Source organism: Dreissena polymorpha, chromosome 5 (genome assembly GCF_020536995.1).
Source record: "Dreissena polymorpha isolate Duluth1 chromosome 5, UMN_Dpol_1.0, whole genome shotgun sequence".
In the NCBI taxonomy this organism is placed as follows: Eukaryota; Metazoa; Mollusca; class Bivalvia; order Myida; family Dreissenidae; genus Dreissena; species Dreissena polymorpha.
The window spans coordinates 24,921,070-24,944,275 of record NC_068359.1 but is presented as its reverse complement, the minus strand read 5'-3'; the positions used below and the strand labels follow the sequence as shown (position 1 = coordinate 24,944,275).

At 31.4% G+C, this 23,206-nt stretch overlaps 1 long non-coding RNA gene across 2 annotated transcripts; it reads left to right on the top strand.

Moving 5' to 3' along the window:
- Positions 1–23,206, top strand: LOC127832010 (uncharacterized). 2 transcript variants are annotated; one of them, XR_008026617.1, is made up of 6 exons: positions 1–162; positions 601–770; positions 18,034–18,093; positions 19,023–19,082; positions 20,522–20,563; positions 21,321–23,206. It is a non-coding gene; the product is annotated as an uncharacterized LOC127832010 (long non-coding RNA). The 2 variants fall into 2 exon arrangements; XR_008026618.1 differs by lacking the exon at positions 601–770.

Sequence of the window (23,206 nt, the reverse complement as noted above, 5' to 3'; positions counted from 1 at the left end):
AAAACGCATGTTTTAGTTTATTTATTTGATAACCGAATGATCAAATACGGAAGTTATAAACGTGTTACAGGAATAAAATGCTGATATAATATCGATTTTGCTTGCTAAAATAGTTTTTAAGTACTACTATCAAATTAAATGGATTTAAGTACAAACATAAGTGTGAGTACACGTACGAGTTTTACGTTTAACAAAAAGATTCTGCGTTCGAATGAGCTTTAAATAATGATACCATGGGTTATTAAGTCCATTAGTTTCTATTTTATTTTATTTTATTTTATTAATTTAATGTTAACGCGGACCCAGGGCATCGTAATATTTGTGTTGGGGCATATGAATAATTGTATGTATGTCGTGGTCACGACGTAAAGGGTTTTAAAAACTTAGTAATCGTTGCAATGCCTTAACAAATCTTGGAAACTTGGAAACTTCCATCTTGGTACTGAAGAACAATGCAGGGACATATATATGTTTGTATAGATCCCTGAACAATAAACGAAGTAGTGACGCGATTTTATTAAATATATTTGAAGATTTAGATGGTTTCTGTTATCGATACAATAATCATATATCATTTTTTTAAATAAATATTGTTATCAGGTCCATCTGCAAATCCACACAGTTTGAAACGATAAGTCAAGCCAAAATAAAGCTTGTGACACTTCGATTAGTAGTATGATTGATATCGTTTACGGTACTCATTCTCTTTAAATTAATAACGGCAGCGTATAAAATCGGATAACTGGGAATAGCTCCTCACTGAAATACACGTAAGTTATACTGTTTGTTCAAGTAAACATATTTAACAAATATTAATTTATATAATCACGATCGACAAGCGCTTTTGTTCTTTAAAGTCTCTATAACGCTCAAAATCAACGAACATTTCGTAAAGTATTTCTTTAAATGAAGTTAAACAATTAAAAAAAAGTGTTCATTATGGAATTGCCTAAATTTCAACGCCAGATGTGGTCTGGTAAAAAGATGTTTGTAGGTACAAAATGCTCGTTTTTATTAGTGTTTTGCATATTTAATTTCCCGCAACGATATCTATTCATACGTGACATGACCACTAACATGGTACCATTTTATTGTTCGTGTGTCGTATGAATAGATATAATTCGCGGGAAATTAAAATAGAATTGTGTCACAAATAAATAATCAAAGTACTGACAGTACTGGTGTGGCGATGTTTTTGAAGAGGATGGATTTAAAAGCATCAATTTAAGTTTATCTGCATCACCACAATTGTGTAATTTTTATTGCTTGTCATTTATCCACATCCTTAATTTAAGATTTCACATTGCTGCAGTGTACATGGTGTTTAAGAAAATCCATAGTTCTTTTAAAAATTAAGAACAAGAGGCTTTTTTTGGCATATTGATTTGTACACAAAATTTTCGTACCCCAATTTTGTTTCGTACTCAAAATGTTCGTACCCACATTTTTCACATATGATTACAAAAAAATGTGTGTACGAAAATTTTGAGTACGAAAAAAATGTGGGTACGAAACTTTTGGGTAGGAAATAAAATTTGGATACGAAACTTTTGGGAACGAAAAAATTGGGTACAAAAAATGGGTAGGAAACAAAATTGGGTACAAACAAATGAAAAAAAAATACGGTACGAAAAAAAAGGTTTCGAAAAAAAAATGGGTAAAAAAAATGGGTACACAAAATTTTGGGTACGAAAAAAACATTAGGTACGAATTTATCTATTAGGAAAGATGGGGTACCTTTAAATATACCGAGGTACCCAAAAGTATCATTTGTTTGAAAATCGGTGCACGGTGAAGAATACTTCAAAGTACCCGAGGTACGGAAAAGGGGTACCCGTGGGGAACTTGACCCATTCAGCCAAAATACCGGTACTTATTATGTAAGAAATAAAGAAGGGACGAACAAAGCTTGAGTACGAAACAAAATTGGGTACGAAACAAAATTGGGTACAAAATGAAATTTGGGTACGAAACAAAATTTGGGTACGAACAAAATTTGAGTACGAAAAAATGGGTTCGAAAAACATTGGGTACGAAAAATTGTGGGTACGAAAAAAAATGTGGGTGTCTGGTTCCTCTCCCGAACCTCTCGATAACTTTGAAAGAGGACGGGAACTAATCTGCCTTTACTTTTATCAATGATGATCAGCAAGGTATGCCGATTGAGAAAATTTGGCTAAATCAATTAGATTGACTCGTTCTTTAACATAGGTCGCCATTTTGAAGATTTTTTCCCGGTATGATAACTTAGACGAGCTGCTTCGCTGAAGCAGCATCGTCAAAACGAGCATTTTGTATCTACAAAATCTATGTTATCATACGACATCTAGCGTTGAAATTGTGGCTATTTCTATAAAGAACACTGATTGTTTAGGTGTTAACTTTATTTTACAAAATACTTTACGAAATTTTCGTTGATTTTGAGCGTTATAGAGGCTTTAAGATAATAAGATATAAATTGTGATTTTCTCTCAAAGCTGTGTAAATGATGGATTATTAATTGTGAAATTGCAGCGTTCCACAAATACGAGATATCCAAATGTTATTGTGAAACAGTTTGATAACAACTCATGGTTACTACATGAGGTGAAGTTAGAGATTTGTTTAATGTGAAATTAGTCAAAATTGTATTTACTTCTCAATGGGATATGGACGATTTTAGTTGTGTCCCTTTGTACTTGAATTTATCCGATGAGTTTCATAAAGGTTTACACTGCAATATTTGCTCAATATAAATGGTAGAACACGTCCCTGTAATGTCTTTCTATTGTTTTATGTCATTGTTATTGTGTTTTTTTTTATCATTCTCTAGAATTTTTATTTTGTAACTTTTGTTTTGAGCACGCGTTTAATGCACAAAGTTATCTGTAACCCACACAATATTTCGCACAATAGGTGCAAAAAGGTACCGTATGAAATTTAAATTATAAGGCACATAGTGTAAGAAGCTGAGAGTTTTGTATTCGATGAGTTCTATCCATAAAATAACATCACTTTACGCAACTTTTATAAAGCATCTTGCGTCATTTTACAGTGAGTTTAAAATATAAAGACTTTGCTAATATATAGAAACCTACGTGATTGAGTAAGCATATAGTTCGTATTATTATAAATGACGTCGGACGATATCATTTTTGAAACTGGCGGTCCTAATTTCCGACAAAAAAAGATATAAACAACTTTGTTTTGGTTAAAATTTAAAACGAAACTTTGAATCTGTTTAAAATATTGACAGGTTTATGTCTATTGTACTTCGATTAATTGTTTTACGATAAAAAAGAACGCTTCCTTACCGAGCCGAATTCATATCTTCGCTGGTAACTTAACAAACTCTATAAGCTTTTCTCATATCCAGCTAAATCCTGCATTGGGTTGCGTGATGTAACCTCGACACAACAGTTTTTCATTGGTTGAAATTAAGTTAACTGGTTTCAATCTTTGTTATGATTGTTATGCAAAAGGTTTAAACGATAAACCCTCCCCCTTTTTCGAGACATTTTCTTGACCTTCTTAGAATATGATTCGAGAGAAAGTATTTTGAAAGGCTGTACTAGTTTCATTGAGTACTATAGATATGAAAATTTTGTTAAAAACACTTGTAATTATTTTTTTTTACAAAGCTTTATTCACTTGTGGTTGAACGTTTTACGATATGTTGTAACAATAGTGAACAATACTACTAGTAATACGTCTACTGCTTTTACTGCTTTTACTACTACTACACTTACAATAACAACTACTACTTCTACTACTACTGCTACTACTACTACTACTTCTACTACTACTACTACTACTGCTACTACTACTACTACTACTGCTACTACAACTACTACTACTACCACTACTACTACTACTATTACTAATACTACTACTACTACAACTACTACTACTACTACTACTACTACTACTACTACTACTACTACTACTACTACTACTACTACTACTACTACTAGTACTAATACTACTACGACTACTACTACTACTACTACTACTACTACTTCTACTACTTCTACTACTACTTCTACTACTTCTACTACAACAACTACTACTTCTACCTGGTCACGTGTTCATATATACATTTTTGGGAATCTTTCAATTTCTAAACAAAAAAAGCAAACAAATAAATATTTATAAATGTTTATATTTACTTGCGTGGTTACACGACTTTTAGTCGTCCTCTTCCTGGTTTGCACTTGTCTAAACTGGATATATATGGGCATATATTTTTTAAATCTTTATTTAGTTGATAATCCGTATTCAAACTATATCAGAACACCTTTAATAGTACGAAAGTCATATTTCCCGTTTTGTTTTATTGCCACGCGAATTTCCATGTGCGATGCTGAAAATTGATAACTTATTAGTATCGTTTAAAGAAATATTTCGAATGTTTCCTGTAATCTTTTAGACAGCTTGTCTCGCTCACGGTGCTCATGATGAACAATTGTGGTGCGTTGCTCTCTGAAGCGTTTTATCTTCTAATGTTTAGAGACATAATGTACCTCGGCTTTAACTATGACAAGATTCATGATTGGAGATCTAACATCCGCCATATTGAGTTGTTTAAGCTGTGTTTAAGGAAACATGTCTGGAAACATCAATGGTAATTATAACTGACAATTAAATGTTAGAAATTTATAAATACCATGTTCTGAATGCATTGTTGTTTACTTTGTAAATTATTTATATGAAAGTATACTATAAAAAAATTGAACCGAAACTACGAAACAATGTGACAAGATTGTATGTATCTGCCGACTACCAGACACATTTCGCAACTGTTCAATCGAATATTATATATATAATCGACCGCACACAAATATTTTCAAAACAAGTAATCGTTTTCCAAATTACTACATTTATTCCCAACAGAGATCCTTTATGGCCCATATTGTTGACCTGTGTGGGCGTGGTCTATGTAGAACCAAGGAGTATAATTTAAATAATCTTGGTAGAGTACCAATATCCTATTTGATATCAAATACCAATTATACAATCAATTTAAGCTGTTTATTCCCAACTGGCCCTGGTAGGACCTATTTGGTTTCTATTTGCGCTCTAGGAAAACATACATTATGGGCATTATTCAAACATAGTAGAGAACCATTATATGATGTAAAACGCAAACCATTATACCTTCTTGCCTTTTTTGTTTTTGCTTCTTAGATTATATAAATGAATTATATAATCAATATGAATCCTTTGACCCTCGGTTGTGGCTAGTTTTGACCCCTTTGTAGATGACCAAATGAAGCTTTTCCTCACCAAAAGTATTTGCTATAAAAATTTTCATCAATCATGTGGCAGTTTTGACACAAGGGGCATGATTTGAAAAAAATTAGTCAGAGGGCCTCTGTCAGATATTCCAAACCAATATAAAAGGTCCGAAACTTCAGATTAAAGAGATGAAAAATGTCTTAGCTATTTAAAAAAAACAAATTTTACTTGTAAGTCAATTTTTAAAGCAGATAACCAATTTGATGTGGCCAGTTGTTAACCCAGGGATATGATGCAAAGAAACTTTCTAGATGCCCGTTAAACAATGTAACATACCAAATATTTAATCCCTGACCCTTAAAACTTCATAGAAGATTTGTTTAAAGTTGAGATGTTGTTGAAAATAGATCTATATAAGTAGCTGTGACAGCATGGACATGGCCAGTTTTGACCTCAAGAGGATCACCATTTGTGTACAGGAAATATATCTGTTGTTTCATACTGAATCTCAATGTTCTTGGACTTTTTGATTCAGAAAATAATAATTTTAAAAGTTATTTAACAATCGAATACTGTATGCATCATGTGTACCTTGGGAATGGCAAGTTTTGGACCCATGCAAATGACTTAAAACATTCTGTAGATGAATACTAGACGATGCTAATGCCAAATATTACAGCCCTGATCCTTGCGGTTTCATATAACCATATGGTTTTAGTTATTTACTATATAAGTCTACATATATCATGTGAACCATTTGGCGTTGCCATTTTTGAACCCAGGGGCATGATTGATTTAATTGACCTTCTTAAATATTCAATGATAAAAATGTGCGTCAGTTGATACCCTCTTATTTCCGCAATACTGAATCCCCACTTATTCGCTTCAAATAAAGTAAACCTGTTAGAAGTATCGTGTTAAATTATACTGCTAATTCCACAGATGTTAATGTAATAGGAAATTGTCCTACATCATGTGACTGTTCTAGTTAAAATTATGTATATAATCCAGTTGGACATGTTATTACTGGCGATCTTAATTTTATTCAAAAATAAAACCTAAGAAATTTACTGCACAGAGGCCCTAAATATAGATTTCCTATTTCTATCGATTTTGATAACTGCATTAAGAAAATCGAAACATCTTTACAGGAATATTGAACAAAATGGCGCAGGAAGGAAAATGCACAAATTACTGCACTCAATGAATGGAAACCCAAAGTATTATTTATGGCAATGAATAAGATATATTTTTAAAATGCAAATCCTTTGGCCTTACCACATTCACCTTAATTTAATAAACAAAGTCTCTGTAAATTGCTTAACGACTTGCAATCTAAATTCCTCATAGTTCCTGCAGATAAGGCTTCTAATAATGTTATAATAATATGACGAGTGTTTTATGTTCAAACGATTTCACAAGAACTTTCACAAACTACATCATATTGTGATTACAATAAGCCACCTAATGATATTATTGTCGACCATATTGCCGTGTGCAAAAATCTAAATGTAAAAGTAAATATTAGTGACAAGAAATTGCCATCACTTTAATGGATACCTCAATTATATCAAACGAAATAAAATTCGTTTTATCGCTAATTCAGTGACATGTACCACCACGCAATTATCGGTGTATCTAACATCCGCATTGATTGCTATAAGTTATCATATAGCTAAATATTGTAATAAAGTAACTGAAAATAGTAATATAAACCTAGTTTGGTCAATTAAAAAATCCTTAGAAGTTATTGATAAAATTGAAAAGAATAAATATAAGGTGTCACAAGTTAGCACATATGATTTTTCTACACTATATACTAAATACACTGCCTCACACTTTAATAAAATCAAACTTTGTTTCTTTGATTTAAAATCATTTGAAAGAGAGAAGTGTTCTTATATTGCTTTCAACACTTAAATATCTTTTTTACCAAGCACATATTAGATAAAAACAATATTTGGACTTGTCTTAACTTTTGTGCGGCACTGACTTTTCTTCTGGATAACTTGTTTGTTGAATTTAATGGTTAAATATTTAAACAAACTATCGGGGTTCCTATGGGTACTAATTGTGCGCCACTTAAAGCTTATCTTTTTTTATTGTTATGAAAGCGATTTTATGTTAGAATTATCGAAAACTAAACAACTAGATTTGATTAAATTTTAACCTAATTAGTAGGCACATTGATGACGTACTAAATTTAGATAACCCATATTTTGAACAATATATTCACACAATCTACCCGAGCGAACTAGTCTTAAATAGATGGTGTCAATCCATAACAGATGCTGCGTATTTAGACTTACATCTTACTATTAATTAGAATATGTTTATATGACAAACGGGGCGACTTTAACTTTGAAATTGTGAATTTTCCGTTCCTTGATGGTAACATCCCTAAAAGTCCATCCTATGGTATTTACATTTCGCAGTTGGTACGTTGCACCAGATTATGTTCATGTATTAAAGATTTTAAAGATCGTAATCGTATATTAACGAAGAAATTGCTAAAACAAGTTTTTTTGTATCATTACCTACGACGTAAATCTGCTTAATTTCACTCAAAGTATGGTGGTTTAATTTCAAAATATAACGTTTCTTTAAAATGGCATTTAACTAATGGAATATCGAACCCATCATTTTATGGAGATGTTCTGAAGCGTGTATGCAAATTAAATTATCTTAAAGAAAATGTTTATATTAAACTTTTCAATTTGATTAACTCATTTTATCAAAAGGTAAGATGTTGACGTACTTAAATGCACATGCTTGTTGGTTTTCGATTCACTATATCTTTCTTCTCTTAAAATTTGTAATTATTAATGGAATGACCATTTTATATGTTTAATTCTAATATATTCAATACACATAGCTGGTTTTGTTGGTAATTCGATTTTACAGTACTGCTCTTTGATTTTTTATATTTATTATTATTTTACAGTACTCCCGTTTAATTATATTGGATTTGTTTGACGTCATAGTGTCATAGCTTCTAAATTACGCCATCAGACACACTTTCACTGTTTTGGGCTGCATGCATAGGTCATCGGGTTTATATCGTTAATCTTTATTAATATTTTCTCTCTGGCGTTTCTTGTTTGATTTTTTTAGCAGTCACTTAAACAACCACGCTATGCAATATGGATCTTTTACACCCACTATTGCTACTTCTTCCTGTATTTGCACGATGATGATCTGAAATATTAACAATATAATGCTTTATTCTTAAAAAAGATTTCTAAAAAGGAGGGATATAGTTGACATTTGTTCGTAATTTTATTTCTTCGTTCCTCAAAAAGTTGTAACTCTGTTGCTCTGGTCTCCTTCCTGCCATTGAGTAATGAATGGTAATTATTTTGAATGCGTTTTCATTCCCTTTTATTATTGTTTAATTTGAGTTGCAATTCTATGAGGTTAAATTTTATTTACCCGTAAATGTATCCTGAATATTGCTCGACCAAGTGTGAGGTTGAGCGTTCTAAAACCGGTTTTTTGAAGTTGAGCGCTCTAAAACCGGTTTAAAACCCCAATTCTTTGCATTGACAATTCCAAGTTGGTGACCCCAGCTTTAGTCTTCTATGTGTGTATGTTGTTTCGTATTGTGCTGTTTGTACTGTTTTGGCCATTGGTCACTTGCCTTAAATAAAGGACTAATTTATTGTTTATAATGAGAATGCAATACTGCTCGAGCTGCTTGAGTTTCATTTCTTTATATTGAACAATATTTGTAGAAGATTAATAGCTGGTGTGACACATAAAAAACTATGCGAAATGCGGTTTAAGATAGATAAGTTTAAAGCTATTTAGTGCATTCGTCTGTAAAAATCATTTGACCCATGGGTTTCCGAGAAGAACATTAATAATAACAATTATAATTTAAGTCTAAATAAAGTATGTGGCCCCTTATGCGTGGATGGGTTGTCATCCCAGATTGACGAATGTAACAATCTTTTAGAAGACTACTAGACGATGCTTCTTACTAATAGTATGATCCACATCTTTGCGGTTATATATGTGACCACTGGGACGTGGCCAGTTAAAACCTCATGGCCATTTTTTAACAGTCTTGGTATAGGACCACTAGACCACTAAAGGTTTAATATTATATGTTACAACTTGCTGACGACAAAAGACATGACGACAACGGACGTCGGATGGCCAAATATCACAATAACTCACCGTAAAGCACTTCTTTCGCAGGAGAACTAAAAAATGACAATCACAACAAAATAAAAGTTGGTCATTTTATCCAACTTAAGATAACAATTAAAATTATTAAACTTAAAGGGGCCTTTTCACAGATTTTGGCATTTTTTTAACTTATTCATTAAATGCTTTATATTGATAAATGTAAACATTGGATCGTAAAAGCTCCAGTAAAAAATCAAGAAAAAATTAAAAAAAGGAAAAGAACATTGCCCGGAGCAGGTTTCGAACCAGTGACCCCTGGAGTCCTGCCAGAGTCCTGAAGTAAAAAACGCTTTAGCCTACTGAGCTATTCCGCCTAGTACACATTCTTGACGTATTTTATACCTCATATAAGCAATCTTTGTAGTTTCACAAAATTTAACGACAAAAACAGAACTCTCCAAATTATTCAATCGTTTCGCGTTGCAACGCTTTATAATTTTTAGGTTTTAAAATCGTCAAAAGATGCATATAATGGCTATATTAGAGCATGGTTAATGTTCAGTATTACTGTTTCCTCACAAATATCACAACTAAAACGAAAACTTACGAATCTGAAACAATTTTTTTCAATTTTGTCAATTTACCAAAGCGTGAAAAGATCCCTTTAAGTCATAAATATGTTTATCTCTGTTTATAAAGACGAACTAATTTTAAGAGCATTTCGATAATTCAGTCACAAAATACAATAATTATTCGCAAATAATATTGTGATGGGTGATACTAAAGTATGACATTTATTGTGATGATATTAATTCAATTGGCCGTTAAGTCCAACATTCCATGAAGACGATTTGAAACAAAATAAAACGATTTTAATACTCTTAATAAGTTATTCACACTTTTTGGCATTTCATTACCATTGCTTTAAATAAAGAACCTTCTTCTGAAATTACGTTTTATTCCTTTGCCATTATTGTGACCAATCCATTAAACGAATACAATGTTGTACAGATTGACACAAGAAAAGAATTTGCAGTAATTATTTATTATGAAAACTGTTATAAGTGTGTCATTTAAATTGTGCATGTGGCAACAATCAGGTTTTAACTACGGATAGCGGATATGGCCCGCAGATTTTGATACCTGTTCCAGTAACACAATTCTGGATTTAATTTAAGTTGCTTGCTTCATGTGCTGTTCGATATGTGGTAGCGCTGTACGTTTGAGCTAGAATTATCTTTTTCAAAGCGCTTCTTTCATATTTTAAGATATCCATTAAGTAAATATATATTATTTTATTGGTTAATAATAATGATTACTACATCTCAAACTGAGTGAAAAATAATTATTTATCGCAAGTGACCAGTTGCCAAATCGTAAATTGCACAATTTCACTACTGAACAAAGTATCACAGTTGCTTTGGTACAGCTTATGAAAACATGCGACGTTAAAATCAGGCTATTAATGGGATAACGAGCCCCACTCAAATTCCCGGTAATTGCCATGGTGTTGTAATTCGTACGTACCCAAATTACAATTTTATATGTTTATTTATGTCATTCCAAGGGTTAATATAAATTGCTAATATGTTTGGCAATCAAACATTGAGCATAATTGACTATATTGTAAACAATACGTTTAATGTTGTTCTGCCCTTTTTTTCTTTTCGACATATTCATTGTAGCGCGAGGCCGCACGACTTCCTGAAGCCGCCACCGAGCGCTATGTGCGCGACCTCACAATGACGATGTGTCTTCTGAAACCCTCGGAAGGCCAATTAACAATTAAAATGACGGATAATTAATGTTTCTCAGGTTACCTGTCTTATGATTGGAAACTGAATTGTTAGAAGGTTTTTTCATATAACGAACATTTACACAATATTTTTGTAAGGTTGCTTTTCAGAAATTGGATACTAACCTCTGAATGTTGATACATTTGAATAATTAAATGAAGTGTAACCTGTAAAATATGTGTTAGTCCTTTGCAAATTTCGAAAATAACTACTCGTTTATTCAGAACTTGATATACCTCATCGGTCACATAATAGAGGAGGCCTTTACTGAACCATTACTTTAAACAATTTATTATCTGAAAGCACAATGTCTAATTGTGTAATTATTAGTATGCTACATTGTATAGTTTGATTTTTTAAAGTTTTCACAAGTCATGCTCTCTGTTAAGACCTGACCATGCCCCAGCAGTATTTGCTGTATACATCAGATACTCGAACAATGAAAGTTGTGTTCTCATGATAACAATTAAGTTGAAACTGGTCAAGCCCTGGGTGATCTCTAGTTTCGTTATCAACTGGGAAACCTGATTACGGAAAAAAAATCGGCCATCTTGATTCGTTGATAGTTGTGTTAAAGAAAACATGTCTGAAAACAACCATGGTAAATATAACCCACACTTATATTTTAGAAATTCGTATATACCATGGTCTGAATCTATTAGATTTTGTTAGTTTTTCAACGTGTTCAAATGAAAGTATGGTATTTTAAATGAAATAAGCCGAAATTACGAGCAATCGTGACCTGCGTGTAGATATTTACTGACAACCACACGCATTTCGCCGCTTTTCAATTAAATATTCTAAATCGAACAGCCTGAAATCATTATTTTCAAAACAAGTTTTTTTTTAAATAGCTACACTTGTTCAGATTAAAAGGACCAAGATGTCCCCTTCTTATTCACCTGTGTTGGGCGTGGGTATTTCGAACCCATAAGTATATTTTAACAATATTTGGTGATGACCACAATGTGATATCAAATACCAAATATTAATTCAATTGAAATGATTTTACCCCAAAGGCCCATAACATTTTTTCTCCATTGGCATTTTCTTAAAACAGGGGAACAATGTATGATGATACTTGCCAAACATTACAACCATTTGTGATTTCGTTTTTGTTTCGGATATGGTATGTTGGTAAAATAAATTGTGTAGATGACCATTAGACCATGGTACACTCAAATATTTAATTACTGACCCTTGGGGTTTCAGTGAGGATTTGTTCCAAGTTATGTATAATATATAATCTATATTAATGGACGTGGGAGAATGGGTATTGCCAGTTTTGACCACAAGGGCATGACCAATCTTTCCTGACCAATGAATGTCGTTGCTTACAATATCTCCAATATTTTGAACTTATGGTTTCAGAGAAGAAAATTAAATTAAATTGTTTGATATATAAGTCTGTATAAATCACTTGAGTCTTAGTAGGTGGACTGTTTGAAGCCCGTTTGCATGATTAGAAAAATTTAGTTGCAGAACCCTAAATTATGTTAAACAACAAATCCTTTATCTCTGTTTCCTGGACGAATATATTTTCAGTTATTTACTGCATAAGTTTATGTAAATCATGTGACCAATTGAGAAATTGAACCCCAGCGACAGGTTGTGAACAATCTTGTAAAAGTTAACTAGGTGATTGTACATATGCAACATAAAAACTCAGCGCTCTTCGGTTGCAGAGAGGAATTGTTTACTTTGATTTATTATATTTAATATATAATTCTAAAAAACTCACGTTACTCACGGGGCTTTGTAAGGTTTTACACCAGGGACATGATTTGAACAATATGGTTATAAATAAGATCACAAAATAATATTTCATACACAATATTAAACCTGACACTGGTTACCAAGGAGAAGATATATATGTATATATGTTGAACGTTTTCATAGTTCATCGCATATAATATGAAATTGAAAATAATCATTATGTTATGGCTTTTAGACATATTGAAGAATTTAGACGATTGATAAATATGTTCTTTTTAATTCTAGATTCTTTTGTTATTACATCTTATTTGTATGTGTTATCTGAATGTCGACATGTCTTATTATAACTGTAACACTACACGCACACGCTAACATATACAACAGAAGAAAACCAACCTCAGTTTCTTCTGCAATGATCATTGTCATTCCCCTTTGTCGTTAAATTTATACAAAGCATTTATACGATGGGTCGTGGTGACTGTTACCATTTCCAATGTTTGAAAAGACGTCTTAAGAAATTTAATTGAAACGCAATTATCGAGTGCTTACTGCATAAACAGACAGGCTCTCCTTGTAAGTGTGAAAGAAAATAATAAGAATGAGAAAGGTTCTTTTGTTATTTCTTATTCTGTACTCCTCCTGAATATGCAAGAAATAATGGAAATTATGGCATATAGAAAGGCAATTAGGGTGATGAAACAGGTACAAAGTTTACACAAAATGCCAGCAATTATTGTGTTTGTTACATGGTTAGGAAGAGCATGCACTATGATATTTTGAAACTAAACGTCGATGGCACGAAGGACAGTTTGGTATTGACGGCAGTTAATGATAGAAGTTAGATAGTGAAATGTTACACGATCGTGTATGCTTGTTAAACTGACCGAACACTTGAAGAGCGATTGAAAGAACATGAGGCGGGCTTTCGACTGCAGATTGTTTTAAAATTTAAATTCCAAAAGACACAGCTGTTTGAAACAAACATGCAACATTGCAGAAGGGTAAAAAATACGAGAACTTAAGTGGATTGAAGGGCAAAATACAGAATGGCCATATAGACTGAACACGATATAGACTATAGATTATGAAACACGAATCATAATCAGGAATTATCTGCACAAGTTAATAAATGGGTTATTCAGGTGTTATTTATATGTAAATTGTACGATTGATGAATAGTGTTGAATACCCTTTTTAATTCGGATAAGCTTCTAAAACACTTTTTTTGTGTAACTTCTCAAACAGAGGATAATTTGATTTTAAATTGCTAGATTTTAAGTAATTTCTATTGACCACTGATACGTATTCAAGGACATAATTTGTAAATTAGATAATTATCGCCAAGTTTAAGTGTGGATAAGATGCGAGATCTCATAACTACTGGAAAGATTTTAATATGTTGTGCAATAATTAAAACATAACAAGTAAAGATATGTTATTTTTATCACATATATATCTGTGTTTATTGAGGTATACCAAAAATGAAGAGATGTCCGTATTGAATGTAAATTCATATCTTATATACGTTATTGTGTGTCATATCCGGCTATTAATTGTTAATGTTATGATGATCCCGCCTTTTTTCAGCGTGCAATTCTGTCAAAGTGGTTGTTCGGTGTTTTTGCTTACGGCTGTCAATAGCAAGTCCAGATTTTAACTTAATGCATTTTGAAAGAGTCGCATGTAAAACCCACGTTTCTACTCCAACGGTTACACTTTGATCTTAGCAAGAAATTGAGAAATTTGAGAATAAATGCTGAACATGGTCACCATTTGGAGACAACGTTAATGATCCATGCTTTAATTTCAAAGCGCAAGGTGATAATTAAGAGGTCGAATTTCAAATAACTCTTTACATTGATTTATCTTTTCCGATAATAAAGCAACAATGAAAATAAATGTTAAGCATGTTTGAAGGTATGTCAGACGCAATGTTTGTTTAACTACATAAAATGTCATGGGTACACGTAGAAGATGAATATTAAAGAAGACACGATTGGCCTTGCTAGGCAGTTACTTAGTCAAAACATGCACTTTTCTGACCTATCATAATCATATTATTATCTGTTTGTGTTTGCTCCGAATGTTTCAAGTGCGTCCGTCTGAATTTTTTCCTACTTTACTACTGATTATGTGTTGTTCGTAAAACGTAAAGTACCCGATGGTTTAATACGATTTGCTTTTTTCTTGGGCAAACACTTAAGGTTCACGGGAGGGATAAAAATCATTAAAACTTTGCTTTGGTTTTTCTTCATTCAATGTGGTACAATATGGTCAAACTATATATCATTTTAAAGGTAAAGACAGATAGAATAACATAAACACATTTTTGACATTCAATATTTTTTTTGCTTTATTCATATTTTTGTTTAAAACCAATACATTTTTACACTAATTTACAAAATCTTTATCTAAAGTTAAGAAAGGATATGCACGACCGTAAGTTAAATACATACAAAGCTATATACATATACTAGGTCAAGTTAGCAACATTTCACAGAAAATTATTGTCGGAAAACAACAAATGAGTTATTATTCAACTGCATTTTTTGAATTATTTTCTAAACAAAGTTCTAAAAATAACTAAACTGAACTACAAACCTTTAAAAACCCAGGTCTGGTGGATAATAAGAGTCACCATTCTATTTCAAGGGCTTAATAATTTTGCTATAACCAAATGGAAAATTTTAAACCATCTCAAATTGAAAAAAATTGCAGACGACATATAAAATTGTAAATAAATATAAAGAAATAGGTTTGGCTGGGTAGCAATCCTTGTGATAAGAGGAGATATTGCACATCAATAACAAGATTTTATGAGTTTTGTGCAGACTACTCTAAAAAGCATAGTTTTACATAGAAATACACAGCTAGGTATCATGGTTTTTTCTTTCTTCCTTCCTGAACAACTAGTGTCCTTGTACCGTTTTGAATAATGTGTTCCTTTTGGCAAACCGACTCTGTTTATACATTTGTACATCGATTTCTTCTAGACATTTTGAAAGCGTTGCACTCGCTGTGCTCCGTAGAAAAACGTGCATTACAAATCGGTCGAAATCACGTGAAGTAGTAAGAAAACGTGGTATGTGTATAGACATACCTGAAAAAAACACATCATTTTTTTGACATTTGGGTCGCGACTAGTAAAACAACTGTTAACATTAATCAGGAAGAGATCGCGCTTAATATGAGAAATGATCATACAGAGATATAATCACTTACCCCATTTCAAATATTTTCAAGCTGAAAATTTTCCCCCACACGTCTTTTTTTAGTGTATTTCTATTGTTTTTCTGGAGCCGAAGTGCATCTCACAGAATATCCATCCGACTTCCGTTGTTTTCACTTTCGTTATTAAAAACTCCGTTTAAAAGAATTATTTTTACATTTAGGTTGTTGAAGCGAATTTTTATTATATATTATCAATAAAATAGTATACCGTGATGAATTGAACGGAGTTTGTATCGATCTTTCTGTCAGTCTGTAAGCGTACTATTTTGTGCTCAATAATACAAGTGCATGTGATTCGACAACAATTGTAAACATTGGTGAATGCTTCTTACAAAGTTATTTTTTGGAGTGTTTATGAGGTCTGATCATGCAGTTTACACACCTCAACGGAAAGACTACAATTTAATGCATTTGTCATCGTCAACCGTTTGGAATGTCAATTAGGCGATGAGTGAGTTTTTAGCATGTTTCTTTCGATTTTATTAATTTAAAAATGGCTGCCCCCATCGTCATGAAATGACATGTGTTCGAGTTTTGATATTTCTAGATATGTTAACTTTTTTTACTATTTAAGCGTAACTTGCCCTCATCAATGTCGATATTATTAACTAGTTATATAATTTTCCGCCGAAATACGTTGAATAAACATCATTCAGATTTTTGAAAATAATGTCTATTTTTGTGTTAAAATCGCTTTGTATTTTGATTGATTATGTCGATGGTATGAGACGTTGCTGCACAAAATTGGTAGCAGTTTGAAGGAAAACCATCCTTTTAAGCAAATATATATACATTTTCAATGTGGCATTCTTCGTTTAGGCAAATTTGAGTTCAATGCTAGGGGTCCAGATTTTTCAAACTGAAGCCTCTACATGAACCTTAAACAATATCAGCTGTATAGTTATATTATATTCAAGTGTACATATATATGATATTCTTGTAAGTCAACGTAAACGTTATAAATGGTTACTCGTTCAAAATATTGTTGTCCATGTACACGGCAAGGGATGCTTTGTTTGTATGATGCAAACATACATGTCCATATTATAATTGCTTTACCATAAATGCTGAGGAAATTAAAACATAAAGCCACATACGTTTAATGTTAAATAAAGATAAGGTAGAGTGGTGTTCGTCCGTTGTTAGCTGTGCGTTAATTCATATATGCTTTACCATCATTTTCCGTAAGAATTAAACCAAGTTAATTTGAATTCGGGTATTTTTACGATTTCAATGAACACATTAAATTTCTTTAAATACATTATACTAGTTATAAATTGAATACGTAATAATAGTATAATAGTATTTTAGTATAATAATTGTATGCGCATTCAAATTAAAATAAGTCGAAACGTGTCTTCATTAGATTTCATACACAATTAGTAATCGACACATGCTTCCTGAAGCCATTGTTAGATGTAGTTCGTTCTAAAGTTTAAAGCAACGTTATGCGCATTTTTCACTGTTGAATTGAGCTGAAAGAATTAACAGGTCAAAATAGTTAGTTAAAATGTGGTAACTGACCAATTATCTACAACTCATCTTGCTAACAGGTTTTTTAATATAAAAAATACTAACATGTATTTAGATTCACATCGCACATCGAATCATTTCTGTCGTCGGTTGTCAAAACGAAAGTACGGTCGATATTCAATTGCATTATTTTTCTCTTTCCGGGATATTGTTTTAGTATTTTGATGCTGCATTAACAAATATAAGTGTATATGAAGTGAAAACACCAAAACTAAACAACGGTTGCGATAGACACCTATAAACTTAGCATATACTGTTAGATGCGCATAATATCACTTTAAACATAAATATTTGACAACCAGTAGATAAAAGCATATATATGCACATTTTATTTTATTTCATACGTTTAAACCGTATTTACAATGAAGGTAAAGAGTACAATTTTATATTGTTTTGATTGTTGTAGGTGCAGCAAGTGGTAACACCAACGCTGAAGTCTCCTTTAGCCAGGCATCAACTTGGCAAAGTAAGTAGAAATTACCACTGTAAAAATTAATACCACCGACGTAGTTTTGATCTGCAAGTGATTCATTACAAAACTGTTTCTTTTTCATTATGTAACTCTTTTGCAGAAAGGGGATTAATGGAAGCATCCTTTATTTATATACCCTGCAATAACATGCATATATTATCATACATAAAGCAATAATAATTAACGAGACAGCTGCATAACGAAATGCTATAATCGACGTATCGTAGCAAGTTACAAAAAGTAGAACATGCTATGGCCATATGTAAATAAAGCATGATTTTGTTTTGTTTTCAAAATTTATATAGAAAACGTTCCTTCTCAATAATAAATAATATATTACTGTATAAATAACAATACAATTGTGTCACATTTTTATTTATTCTAAGTGTTTTATTCACGGCATTAAGTGATGGTCTTATAATTTAACACGAAAACTAGCCATTTAGATACGTCATTAATATTTATTCTTCGTACCTATTACTTAAAAAGTACAGTGTGGTAAGATGCCTTTATTGAAGAACATATATATTGGGATACAGTTCAATTAACGGTTATAGGCGCCGTTTCTAGTTTATTTAGTTACATTTACATGACTGTATTGGCTTTATCAGTGACATAATCTATTAATTTGATAATTTTCGCAAAGTTTAACAGTGGGTAATATGCGAGATTTCATATCTTCTGAAAGGTGCAAATTCATAACATTTACATTCATTAAGGCCATATTATGTTTTATAGATAATTGAAGTTTATATCTAGTAAAGATATGTGATTATTTGAGCACAGTAATTTGTTAATTTACTGCGTTTTACCAAAAATGAAGATATTTATTTATTTAACATATATTTGAAAGTTATTTAAAAATTTCAAAGTGTTCATGTGTATAATGTTTAAAGCGTAATTAATGTAATATAATGGTGTAGGAGAAGCAAGTGGTAACATCAACGTTGATGTCTTATATATCCAGGGATCGAATGGGCAAAGTAAGTAGAATAACAAAAGTCTTAAAATCGTATTGTCATAGACACACCTTTAAAAAGATTAAAATTACATGGTAAATAATTCATTATTTATTATTAAAAAGATGCACAAAATAACTCAAATAATGTATCACTATATGTTGAACAATAAACTGGCGTTATTTAACTAAAATTCACATCAAGTTTTTTATTTTTACCGAGATACGCTGACGGTTATTGTATTTCTAAATTTTATATTTAAAAAGAATATACACCGAATTAAATTGAATAGGTATAAACTTCCAAGTTCATTCCCATGAAGCGCATTATATTATTAATTACAATTATTGAACCATAATTATTTTATTGAAGTGAAAGCCGGCCTTAGGAAGTCCATTCACTTAAAACTGGTTCCATTACTTTACTGCTAGTTTCTTTTTTTATACACTTGTATCCACAAATCAATTTGACGAGCAATGCAACAACCGCCATTTGTTTCAAAACAGATTAATCTGCCTGCTAAAAATTTAACATGATGATTAAGCAATACCCCGGGGCACATATCGAACGATTTAATGTCATAAAAACATGGGGCACTTGTTGAAAGCTGTACAAAACATAATAAAACTTCGGAAAATGACTACATGTACTATAAAGTATTTTACCCTTTTATAGCAGATTTATAGAGATTTATAGATTATACGTATGTACATATTTAGTCCGAGAATATTAGGGTAATACGGTTCATGCAAAATATACATTTAAGGGCTGCGAAGATTATTTCTAATCCGTGTTTTAGCAGGTAAATTGAAAGGTTTCCTCACTTAATGTTGCTGTTGAATTTGAATTGGGTTACTATAAGGTAGAGTTTTTAATACAGTAAAGTTTAAATGAAAATATCTAGGCAAAGCGTGAGGTGTGGAATCCTTAAAACCGGTAAATAACTCAATGATTAGCATATAAACTTTCAATGCGTCCAGTTTTATTCGTGTGTGTGTTCTTTGTGTACGTGGGTGTCATATCAAGTGCATTTGCTGGTGGGCAATTCGTTGTTTGCCATAAGTAAAAGACCGCATGTTATAATAATGTTTCCCTCTTGCTGATGCAGCTGAAATTTTACGCTGTGCATCATATTTAGTTACATGTGTATTGAAATGTGAACGAAGCTTATCAAAACCTATTGCAATGTTAAAGTTTGTCTATTTACAGAATTATGGAGTGCGCCAGAAACAAAAAATCATGTTATGCATTATCATAGCGGCAAGGTTACCACTTAAACGTCTGTTTTGGTCTTGCTTTCTTATATTTATTTTACCGTAAAATAAAACTAACCAGAAATCGAGGATGAAGGTGTATTTTATAATTAAACGAAAATGTTATGCATTAAAAGAAGAACAAAAACAAAAAAGGCAAATAGATATATTTGAAAATGTTATTTTTAAAAGTCTCTCATTTTATTGCAGCCTCTCACGTGGATCATTACCAGCATCTCCAAGTAGACGTTAGTAAGTACAAAATGCAATTTATTAAAGCCTTCTATATTTCCATCTATGCAAATATCTAACCTGACAAACCAATTTTCTACCCAAACTTACATACTTACATACGTACATGTAGAAATAAAATCCCAACTAATAGTTAAATACTCAGGAAAATCTTTTAAGCTGATATATGTTTCCTTCAATGAAATCAATTAAGTACATAGAACTACTATTGCAATGTGTCTACACATCGTAATCTGGCAACAAAACATTTATTTTGATTCCATTTGTAAACCAAAACTGTTGTCATTTCCATATGCTATTCTATGAATGTATCTAACCCCAAGCTTATTTGCGAAATAAAGACGAATACAAATGCACAGTATTTGTTTTAAATGACAACACTTTATGCTGTGAAACTGCGAAGTATAAATATTGAAAAAAATGTAACGAACAATAATCTATGGATACATGCGGGCTTTTATAAGTCAATTTTAAATAAGTATTTTGCATCTTTTTTAAAGGTGTTTAATGCTGAATGTATATAAGTAGAAAACATCGATTCTTTACACCTATCGAATGTATGTATAAGATGATCCCATATATCGTATAGTTTTATAAATGCTTCGGTGTCATAACATTTGACATATTCTCTAAGACAACTAATCGGGAAATAATGTCTTTATGTTGTCGTAAAAATACGCCTTCCGATCAAATATTCGGAAAGTGCTACCGTCCCTAAGTTTACTGCTTATGTTTTGCTTGCATCGTTCTATTCCAGGTCTGAGAGGCATCTTACCACAACCGCAACTAAACAATTAGTTGAGCAGCTGGAACCGGATATGAAGTCTATACTTAACTATTTTGTTTTTAAGGACTTCTTCTACTGCACATACCCGAATAACAATTATAATTGAATGAAAACTTACACAACTGCACATACATTGAGAGAAATAGCCATCGAAAAAAATTAGACGAAATTTATGAATTAAAAAAAAAATCTATATACAAATTCATTGGTGGAACGCAAAGCAAAGTGAAGCTTTACAGTAATTAATTGATATGAAAAGATATCGTAGTTTTGCTAGTAAAACGCGTAACAAAATAAATTTGACCATTTTTTTAAATTTTGATATACGTTGAAGAAAATGCTTAACTTTGAAAAATAACATGTTCAAACAATGATTTAACTATTTATGTAACACATTAATGTAAAAGCCTTATATAATTATGCAATTAATGTTAATAATTAATTATAAAAAATATAGAAAAGTGTATTGTTTTATTAATTAATTATGTTGTTCAAAAATTCTAGCCGCACGAAGAAGGATTCTTATGCATACAGGTAATTGGATATATAACAACAACAAAAAAAAAACAAACAACAACATTTAGTAGCTCTTAAGCATACACTTTCTTTTAGCCTAATGAAAAATACACACGTTTTATGACATGGATTATGAATATTTTGTAATGGTATAAGTTAACAATGATCTTACTGATTAATAACACAATATGTATCACCTTTACATCGATAATACCACGTGTTCATTGAATACTGAGATAAACAAATATCTGCACTACATAAGTACTTTAACTTTAATATTGATCTTGATTATTACTCATCAAATGATGATAAACATAGTGTTAAACATCAATGAATGAATTGTTAATTGTTTCTAAATTGTTCCGTCTAAAATCGATTTACATAAAAAAATGAAATATAATTATTTATTTTTTATTTTGGTTTCTCATTAACATATCAAACTGATTTAACATTGTCCGTCTTTGATAAAATGACTTTAAGTATGTTTTATAATATCTTTGTATATTTGACTTTTAATAAGAATTACTATTCACTTTTTACGACATTAAGATTCCAAAATTTACATTTTCTGTTAACTCAAATAAAAGAGTGGTATCGACCTGATTCTAATTCTTATTTATGTGATGATAGGCGACATTGATTAAGTGCTATTTTTAATTGTTCTTGTAATGATATCTAGATATTGTTTTGTTTTAAAACGTATTCTTAGTGAGACAATATGTATAAACTCTTGATGAATGATTGATTTCATTGTCACGGTGTTGTGTGTTATGATAAAAAAACTTGTTGTTAGATTTGTTTGTAAGTTAGTGTCTGTATGTTCATTATTTTTTCTGTAAAGGTTTCTTGTTCAGTCCATATATAAGGTAAACCTAGCTTCTCGATTATTCATTTGATAAGATAAGCCAAATTTATTTTGTTTTGTAGTTATACATATGTTATTTTACTGAGACTATCATTTGTACATGATATTATTGTTTGAACCATTATTGAAATATGGGTTATGTATCATCACAGCTAAGGGTTATCGTCCTAATTCGCCATACTGATCTGATAGATTTGTTGATTTGTTGACTCATAATTTTTGTCTTAAAAACTTTTTCGATAAGAACGGTGGTTTCTTATTTATCAATAAGATTTGTTGTTTCTTTACTTGCGAAAACAAAGTGTTTAAAACAGATAAAAGTCGATAAAGCGCTCTTTTACCGTGTTCTGAATTAGATTTTGTTTATTGTGTATACCAGTTTCCGCGATTTGTTATTGTTTATACCAGTTTCCGTTTAAACATTCTCCAAAATACTTGAAAATATATTCTTTATATCCTGCGATATCGAATATAT